Below are 9434 nucleotides of genomic sequence, written 5' to 3' on the forward strand. Positions count from 1 at the left end.
TGATATTGTACCCTGTGATCTCATGTAACACCATCTCATGACTTGTCGCTCATTAATTAAACGGACAAATTATATGTGACTCAATCCACCTGTTATAATGAATGACCATAACTGTTTGACTGATTTTGACCAATCACCAACCTAGAAAATAAAGTGACAAATCATTCTCTTCTATATATTGCTATTATCCATTTTGACAAGTCGAGTTCCAACAATTAATCCCCACTTCCAATAGATTCTGACTTCGAATCAAATATGTGACTAAGTGACTTGATGACTGCAGGCATCAAATTTAACATTTTTTGTCACTTGCTGAAAACAGCATGTGCCTTAAATTTGTACTTGCTAAAATGACTTTTTACTTGCTATTATCGCAAATCTCCATGTTCAAATAATGTGGTTTTTTTTGTGATTTACAATGTATTATCTTGCTTCATCCAATATATATCAACATTAAAGAACTGCTTTGTCCCAATATTTACACTTTGAAAATCAAAACAATTTAATTCTGTGAAATGTTAGGAATAGACAGGCACTCACAGTTTGCATCTGATGAATCCACTTGCTGAAAAAAGCAAGTCATTATTTTTTCTACTTGCAATTGTTGGATTGCTACTTGCAAATAGCCAGTAAAAAGCCTTAAATTCAAAGCCTGGGATTGGACAGACATGGGTTACACTATATCCTCCCCCACAGATGCTAAGATTTGGGATTGGACAGACATGGGTTACACTATATTCTCTCCCACAGATGATATAGATTTGGGATTGGACAGACATGGGTTACACTATATTCTCCCCCACAGATGATATAGATTTAGGATTGGACAGACATGGGTTACACTATATCCTCCCCCACAGATGCTAAGTTTTGGGATTGGACAGACATGGTTACACTATATTCTCCCCCACAGATGATATAGATTTGGGATTGGACAGACATGGGTTACACTATATTCTCTCCCACAGATGATATAGATTTGGGATTGGACAGACATGGGTTACACTATATTCTCTCCCACAGATGATATAGATTTGGGATTGGACAGACATGGGTTACACTATATTCTCTCCCACAGATGATATAGATTTGGGATTGGACAGACATGGGTTACACTTATTCTCCCCCACAGACTAAGTTTTATATGGTTCTCTCCCACAGATGATATAGATTTGATATAGATTTAGGATTGGACAGACATGGGTTACACTATATCCTCCCCCACAGATGCTAAGTTTTGGGATTGGACAGACATGGTTACACTATATTCTCCCCCACACAGATGATATAGATATAGATTTGGGATTGGACAGACATGGGTTACACTATATTCTCTCCCACAGATGATATAGATTTGGGATTGGACAGACATGGGTTACACTATATTCTCTCCCACAGATGATATAGATTTGGAATTTGACAGACATGGGTTACACTATATCCTCACCCACATTGATATGGCAGAGGTGGAAACATGAGATAAAAATTGACATCACTCACTGTAGAAGACACTGTTCACATAATTGCTATTTGATGAGGTTCCGGCTAAGTTGGTTGCTGTGCAGTAGTAGTTTCCAGCAAGAGCTGATGCTGCATTCAATATGGTGACAGTATTTCCAGTTACTACGTAATTAGATCCGGAGGTCAAGGCTGTACTACTCCCTGCTTTGTACCAGGCAACAGCGTAATTCGCCAGAGAACTTGTGACCGGCCATGTATGCGTTAGGCTATTCCCAGTCAGTACATTACTTTGGTCTGGTGTAATGGGAACAGTTGGTGACGCTGGTGGAATAAAACAAGCAAAGTTGGGTTGCATAGAAGAAGAAGCAGTGATTTTTTGGTAAAAATGTTGTTGGTCCTCAATATCATAGTGTGACATTTAAGCTTACTTATCCTCTGATGATCTAAAACTGATGGGTTGGATACAACTTTACTCAAAAGCTTGTTTTTTTCCAACTTAGTAAACATCGATATCAAATCAATTTTTCTCAAATTCAAGCAGTTTTACACTGAAAGTGATAAATCTGAAACATTTATAGAGATCAGATACAATACATAGTGAGAGTTTAAGTGGTAATCTACTTACAATACACAGTGAGGTTTTGGTGATAATCATCGATGTGGTTAGTGTCTGTGGATGGCCGACTCTACATTCCAACAGCTTGCCGTTGTCCACTGTCTGAATTGTACAGGTATACCAGCAATCTACAGTATATGTAGTATCTACTGTGGTAATATTGCTGAGGTCCGCAGTGACATCACACCTCCCAAAATACCAAAGAATGCTGGGTGCAGGGTAACCTCCTACAGTCTGGCAGTGCCAAGTGTTTGATGTCCCTACAAATAAGGTCGTCAAGCCAGTCATGGTCGGATTTCCAGGAGTAACTGTGAAAATGTCAAGAAAATATGAAATTAACTACTTGGCTAGAACCTCCTGTAGATATCTCAGGCTCAATTTAATCTTGGGAACAGGATTTTACTTAATGTGTTGATATTCAGATATAAGATACAAGAGCTCATCCATAGTCATGTAATGAAGTTGACTCCATAAAATATGACAAATCTGAGTTAGCTATTTTCAGTTAACAAGACATCCCACAGAGATCTTGGTGCCCTCCTCCTCTGATGATGAAAATCCTCAAAAGTGACATTAATACTTCCTAGTATTGTATTTGAAATATGGTTTTTTTAAAGTAGAAATATTTTCAATCCTATTCACTAGGATATCATATGTAAAATAAGAGGCATCAAAACTTTTTTTCATCAATATAAAAATTATGATACCAAGGCAATTGCTTAACGATACAAGTAGATTTTTTTTCGAAAATGATAAATTTATGAATTAATGCCAATAAGACTAGTTCATCTTAAAAAATAATGCTAGTTTTAGCTTCTCAGAAAGAATTTAAATGTTTTTAATGTATATTAGGGATGTACAAACTCTTGTGTAACAATGATCAACTTAATAATATTAACCAAAGCAGTGTTGTGTTATCTTGGTTATCTCCCTTGACCTAATAAGTTGTCTGAATGAGGACAGCATCTTTAAATGTTTTTCTTCATTTGCCAACACCATGAATTCTGAGTATTTTGAAAAATATATGACATTTAGGAATAATTGCTTCCTGACTATGTATTTATTTTATGTGAAGAAAGAAATGAAAAACAAGCTTACAGTTAGCAACACATGTCCCCTGCCGTAAATTACTGTATTTATCAGCAAATAAGCCCATGTCTGCTAATAAGCCCACCGATGTTCTGTTGTAAAGCAAATGGGAGTAAATGCTACTTAACTCTTTGCAATAAGCTAACCCTTTACTATGGATCGGAGTTTATATGGTGCCCCATGATCTAATTGCAGTATAAATTAGTGTTGTTCCGATTAATTGAGTTAATCGAGTATCACTTGTTTGAGATGTTTGATCAATTAATTGATTAAGAAATCTGTAATCGATCATCGTGATGTATGAAAATAGATTATTTCAACATTGAAATTATTTTCAACATTAAAATTTATATTAAAAAGTATTCTGTTCAATAAACGAATAACAAGCACACAAAATGATGGTGTAGGTACAACAGTTTTAGTAATTAGGTGAATTGCTGTTAAAACATAACACAAAATACTTATTTAGACTTGAATAATATCCAAAAACAGACAATTAAGAATTAATTGATTTTAATCGACCATCGAACAGTTACACAAAGTTGATGATCGATCAGGAAATCTCAACCGATTCCCAACACTAGTATAAATACATTATTTTTTCAAGTAATGTAGAACTTGTTCTGTATCAGAAGTGTCTTGTTTTATTATTTATAAGCTTCCAGTGTATCAAGTTTCAACCAAATCCATCAATCTGTTCTCAAATTATTGTCTGAAAACTTAATTGTGACATGATTCTATTTTTAGTAACAGTGACCTTTGCAATTGATCTTTTGACCCCAGACTAGAGCAATACATGGCACTACACACAACTTTCGACCGATACTGTCACAATATTTCACACTACATAACATTACGATATTAACTCATCACTGATAATGATCCTACACATTAGATCAGATAAAATGCCTCAACATTAATTCATAGCATGAACAGAAATATGAACTTAAATAACATCAATGTTAATTGTAATTACCTAGATATGTGTTATTAGATTGATGATAAATTGTATTCTCTGGGTTTTATTTCTTATCATACAGATCAATCTTACTCTGACAACCAATTCAATCAATCAATACACATCATTTCAATAAAAGTTCTAAAAACTTTGGTAAAATTACACATAACTTGATTCAGTAACAATATTCATATATATTGGCCTGATAATCTCCAACTGACATGTACCATCCATATAAAGGGGGATAACTCGAATAACAAAAGTTGAGACTCCGTCAACATACAATACACCATTCTGTCGATCTAACTGCATCAGGATATAACTACTGTGCAACAATGCAACACTATGTTAATATGTATCATTACAATGGAAATGGGGAATATACGAACATACTACAATGGAATTCCAACAACTCCTGACAACTATCGTTAAGATTGACTAATCCGCGAACATGGTGCGAACTATGTGGTCAGGCGATCAAACACCTCGCTTCAATTATTCGTAAAATTACTCAAATGTTGGATTTTCTGAACACTTACCCTTAGCAATTATGATCCTGGTTACTGACCACACCATTTAGTCACATGCAATCACAATCAAACAACATTCTCTAGTACTTACCTACAAATCAAGGAGAGTCAGGTTTTAGTTGACTGGCATTTTAATGGCGCCGCAACAGAACATCCGGGAATCTGTGATGATTTTATTCAGTTAGAGTTATCTCCCTTTATGTAACCTACCTAATTAATGTAATCAGGGACGATTGACTAATGTGTAAATGAAACTAGTGTTTTCTATATGTAATCATACTTTATAAGTGAATAAATGTATATGTCTTACGTATTTTGGGTTATGAGATAGTTTTTGGCGCTTTAATCTGTAAAATAATGGGACACCCAAATGTTACACCAAATTTTATATAAAGGTAGCAGTAAACAGTTAATTTGCATTTTTCCTGAAATTATTTGTCATATTTGAGATATACAGGTATAGCAGATTGGTTATGAAAAATACATCATTACATGTATATATATTTTATAAACTGCATAACAATTACATTAACAGTAGAGAGATGAAATTTGTGTTAAAAAAAATATCCTCTGATTTCTGACATTTGATTGTCATGGTTACCTACTGAAAAAATGCTAAAAATGCAAAAATACTGCTAATTCCAACCCAGCACTACAACTTTCTTGGAGAAATTTAATTCTAAACACCTATCAACAATCAACAACACTGTCATGGTAACAAAGTACTTACATTTCAGCAAATTCCAACTCGGAAATTCTTCATAACATGACCACATGTAAACACTATGAAAATTTCACTTCCTGTAAAGCTAGTTTTTGGTGCGTAGACACAGATTCGAGACTGCCCAAATAGTAATCTCCAACACAAAGCTATAATATTATCCTGAAAAAAATGAAACCCCACATTGTCCACTTTAACATTACAGGACCAATTTTAGCAAGGATTTTTTTTTCATTTTTAGTTAAAACCTTTATAATGGGGTAATCTAATGAGCAAAAAAATCACCCATGGCTACACCGAGAAACTGTGTACCGCTACCTTATACATCACAATTAGTTTTTTTTAATTAACTCTGAAGTTAGATCCTTCCTCGGTCTTTGTAGCTATTATAGAAGATTCATAGAGTCATTTGCTGCGATTGCAAGACCTCTTCAAAGACTGACCGAGAAGTCAAGAGCTTTTGTCTGGACCAAAGAACGTCGGGAGGCATTTTATGAGTTGAAGTGTAAACTGACAAATGCACCAATTCTTGCACATCCCAATTTTACGGACTTATTCATCCTGGACACTGACGCAAGCAACAGTTCAATTGGTGGAGTTTTTGATCTCAAATGCAAGACGGGGTTGAAAAACCAATAGCGTACGCTAGTAGAGCACTCACGAAAAGCGAACGAGCGTACTGTGTTACAAGAAAGGAACTTCTTGCGGTTGTCTTCTTTACCAAATACTTCCGGAACTATTTGATGGGAGACGGTTTCTGCTGCGTACTGATCATAGTTCGCTGCGATGGCTGACCAGCATGAAGGAGCCAGAAGGACAGTTAGCCCGCTGGCTAGAGGTCTTGTCTACGTATGACATGGAAATCCAACATAGACCTGGAAGGCTCCATGGGGACGCTGATGCGTTAAGTAGGATGCCTTGTAAAACCCCAGATGTTCACTCAAGCTGTTGTCAGGAATTTGTTGAAACAATTCAAACGGTGAAGCCATCTAAGTTATCGATAGACAGTACTTACGAACCGTTGACTTTCAGCAAGCTGCAAAAAGAGGATCCTGATTTGTCGGAAGTAATGCAAACAGTTGAAACTGCCTTTGCCAAATCACTGTATAATCAGTGGAGTTCTCTAGTAACAGAGAATGGTGTGTTGTGTCGGAAATGGACCTGCACTGGGAACAGAGAGGTAAAGGTCCAGGCCGTGGTTCCTAGTAAGGAACGGGTGAAGGTACTTCAGCAGTGTCACGACAGTCGAACAGCCGGTCATCTAGGGGTAACAAAAACTCTATCTAAGATAAGACAGAGTTACTACTGGCCGGGAATACAACAAGACGTCCGACGCTACATTGCCGGTTGTGATAAATGCTGCCGGAGGAAGAACCATCAAAAGACAAAGCGTGCTCCCATGCAACTGATACAGGTTGGGTATCCGATGGAACGGATCGCGACAGACATCCTTGGCGAACTTCCGATGACAAGGCAAGGCAATCGGTATATTTTGGTTGTGTCCGACTACTACACCAGATGGACAGAAGCCTTCCCATTGCGCAACATGGAATCTGTTACAGTTGCAAAGCTCATCTTTGAGGAAATTGTAGCAAGGTATGGAGTACCAAATTCTATACACTCAGACAAGGAGGTTAGTTTAGAGGAAAACTTTTTACTGAGATGTGCCGACTTTTGGGTATCAACAAGACTCGCACGACACCGTACCACCCGCAATCGGACGGGATGGTCGATCGTTTTAATAGAACACTCGCTAGCGACCATGCTGAGTGCTTACGTGAACGAGTCACACACAGACTGGGACGTGCAGCTTCCATATGTTATGATGGCCTATCGGTCTGTCGAACATGAAAGCACGGGTTGCACACCGAACAGTCTGATGTTGGGCCGAGAGGTCAGCACTCCTTTTGATCTGATGTACGAGATGCCAGTCCCAATAAAAAGCATACCTCAAAATGACTGGGTATGGGTCCTCCAAGAACGAATGGAAAAGGCACACGCGCTTGTCCGAGAAAGCACACAAAATGCCATGCAACGGCAGAAAAAGTATCACGATCGAAAATTGTACTGGCAATCATTTGAGCCAGGAGATCGAGTTTACGTATTCTTTCCGAGGAAGGAAGCCGGACAATCGCCGAAATTTGCATCGTAATGGAAAGGGCCATTCGATGTTATCGAGAACATCAATGGCGTGAACTACAAGGTCAATTGTGGCCAAAAGAATCAGCCACAAGTCATTCACGTTGAACGAATGCGCTTAAAGAAAAGCCAGCTACTATCCCATGAGAGATCAGACCTTGACGAACCTCTTTCTGATTAATATGAATGTTGCCCCGATACCGAGTCTGCAGACTCATTTAGTGATGCTACTGAAAGCGGTTGTGGGATATAGGTGTACAGACCGAGGGACCCTACACTTGTAAGAGAGTGATTAGGAAAATTGTCACATATAGAGATGGTGACAGGCAGGTAAAGGAGGTAGACGGGCAGATTATCATATAATATGTCCATACCTGCTGGGTGCAGAATTTGGTACACTATATCTTTCTTAAAACAGGACTATTGTTGACTGTATTTCATGATCAAGTTTGTCGGTTGTTTTTTTTTTTAAAAATGAAAATAATTTGTTAATGATCTTTATGCGGGACGCATAAGTCGGAGGCGTGGGTAATGTAATGGAAATCGAAGTATAAGAGTTATGTCCCTTGAATATGACTTGTGTAATGGAAATTGAAGTATAAGAGTTATGTCCCTTGAATTTGACTTGTAGCTAATTACATATTGGTTAATTTGTTCATCTAATGATTTTTGTCGTCTTCAAAACGAAGCCAAATGTGATTTTGCTTGCCTCACACTTTTTCTTTGCGATATGGCTGAGAAGCATATCGATCTGGAAGTCCTGAAGAGAACATTGAGATTCTTTGTCACCGGCTCTAGGCGAAGTAGTGTCACTCGCTTCGAAGTTGTGAAGGCTCTCACTAATGGAGGTCTACCGAGCTCGGAGATAAAGTCCGTGTTCCGTTGTGAATCGCCGAATACATGGTTCGCCACATTGTCTTCCCAGGAACTCGTTGATCGCATTGTTGAAGATGGTGTCATAGAGAAGGACCCTTTCTCGTTACATCCTGAGTGTTGTGATCGGCGGCGTTTGACCATTCGTGTTCAATGGTTACCATCATGGATTTCTGATGATGCCATTGCTAGCCAATTCCATGGTTTCTATGGTACTGTAGTTAGCATAGATCGAGAAACTACCTCTGTTGGAGGTGTGACATTAGAAACCGGCACTCGGATAATTACTTTGGTTATTCGGGAAGGGGACCAGGACTTGGTCCCTCACAGGACCAGGCTGTTTGGCAAATCAGCCCTGATAATGGTTCCAGGTCGGCCACCTATTTGTCTTCGTTGTCAACAGATTGGAAATGTTTGTTCCCAGTGCCCCGAGAGACCCGAACAGACAACCAGGGTATCTTTCGCGTCAAAGGTGGCTGCTGCTTCGGCCCCTTTGTCGTCAGTCCCTGTTACTACGAGTATGGATTTCCAGGAGCAGAGGGAGGAATTCCAGCCACCACAAGAATCGAGAGCGTCGCATACCACGTGCCCCTCGACCGGAGGTAGTGGTGTATCCAAGGAGGCCTCATTGCACACCAACAAAAGAGGAATTACAGTCGACGAAGATGACTTGTGAAGAAGGGGAGGCGTTCCCGTCATTCTCCTGTGATCTTGTCCAACGAGGATATCGAACCTGGACAGCGAACCCCTGTTGAGGACGAAACCATGGACAACGACGAGGAAGATTATCTGTCAGAAGGCAGATTGGTGATAGACGAGGATTCCCCTGGTGGTATGTAAGTACCTCTGTGTTTTTTTGGACAACGAACTTTTTATAAGAATTGGACAATGATGGCGGCAAATCGAATCCTGTTTGACCCAAGCGCGTCCCCCGACTACGTAAACATTAAACCCTATAGGGTGTTTTTTGGTTGTATCATGTTAATTTTCTGTTTATCTGTGAAATCATATATTGCTGCTAGTTTCTGCTATTATGACCGGCCTTTG

The 9434-nt window shown here is 38.7% G+C and overlaps 1 pseudogene; it reads left to right on the forward strand.

Moving 5' to 3' along the window:
* Positions 1-8244: 8244 nt before the first annotated feature.
* Positions 8245-9227, forward strand: LOC132564609 (uncharacterized; annotated as a pseudogene).
* The last annotated feature ends 207 nt before the right edge of the window (positions 9228-9434 follow it).

The sequence above is a fragment of the Ylistrum balloti genome, unplaced genomic scaffold (genome assembly GCF_031769215.1).
Source record: "Ylistrum balloti isolate Yb309-2 unplaced genomic scaffold, AGI_CSIRO_Ybal_v1 Utg372414, whole genome shotgun sequence".
Classification (NCBI taxonomy): Eukaryota; Metazoa; Mollusca; class Bivalvia; order Pectinida; family Pectinidae; genus Ylistrum; species Ylistrum balloti.